Source organism: Hipposideros armiger, unplaced genomic scaffold (genome assembly GCF_001890085.2).
Source record: "Hipposideros armiger isolate ML-2016 unplaced genomic scaffold, ASM189008v1 scaffold_277, whole genome shotgun sequence".
Classification (NCBI taxonomy): domain Eukaryota; kingdom Metazoa; phylum Chordata; class Mammalia; order Chiroptera; family Hipposideridae; genus Hipposideros; species Hipposideros armiger.
Genome location: NW_017731627.1, coordinates 2096522 through 2097630, shown reverse-complemented (window position 1 = coordinate 2097630; position 1109 = coordinate 2096522). Strand labels below are relative to the sequence as shown.

The following is a 1109-nucleotide window of genomic DNA, read 5'->3' as shown; positions in this document are numbered from 1 at the left end:
TTAAATATTTTCTTAGTTTTAATTTCTAAGACAGTAAATATTGGTAAATATAACCCACATAAATAAATGTTCTTTGGCGTCTGTGATAATTTTTTTACGAGTTCAGAGGTCAAAAATGTTGAACTGCTAATCTAGAATTTCCTATGCCCCACTTGTCCTTCAAGGTTCTGCTCCTCCAGAAAGCCTTCCCTGATAGCTTAGGTAAAGTTGATTTGCTGTATTTGCTTACAGTGGAGAGCAAAGACTACATTCTTTCATAGGCACTCAATTAATGGAGTGTTGAATGAACAAAGCTAAAATGCAATCGAATGCTAAGTGCAGGACTGTAAATATACAAGTACATGAATAAAAAATTAGTTATTTTGTATATATCTACCATGACTAAATGTTTTCTCAAGTCTTGAATCAATAACTGGTAGAAATGTAACCTGCATACAGGTTTTGGAAGGCAATTTTATAATATCTATAAAAATTACAAAAATATACACCTTTAGAAATTTTTCTTAATAATTATTATTCCAAATATGCAAAATGACTTATGTACAAAGTTATTCACCCAGTATTCTTTGGAACTGCAAAAGACTGGGGGGAAAATCAAAATACTCTTTAACAGGAGAGTGATAAAATTAGTACATACATATCCTGTAATACTCTGCAGACATAAACAAGAATATGGAAATTCTCAATGTACTTTTAAGTTATATTGCTAAATGCAAAGAGCAAGAAGAACCATTTTTGTAAAAAGGGGGAAAAGAATATCCAGTAAAACCCTAGACTGCGAGTAACTTGGTTTGCAAGTGTTCCGCAAGACGAGCAAACATTTCTAATACATTTTAACGTGGTAAACAAGCGATGTCTTGCAATACGAGTAGTTTTGTTTCCGGAACGAATTATGCTCACAAAGCAAGGTATTACTGTATATACATATTTACATGTATTTATGCTTATAAGTACATAGAATGCGCAAAAACTGGTAATATTAGTTGCGTTAGGAAAGAGGAACTGACCAGTATGGGCTTTAGGAGCAAGAAGAAATCTTCACTCTATTTTTTTCTATCCTTAGAATTTTGAACCATGTAAATGTAATACCAAGTCAAAAAGTAAATCTA

The 1109-nt window shown here is 32.0% G+C and overlaps 1 protein-coding gene across 5 annotated transcripts in view; it reads right to left on the bottom strand.

Moving 5' to 3' along the window:
* Positions 1 to 1109, bottom strand: part of R3HDM2 (R3H domain containing 2) — a 144600-nt gene that overhangs the window by 113422 nt on the left and 30069 nt on the right. The gene's annotated exons all lie outside the window — the stretch shown is intronic.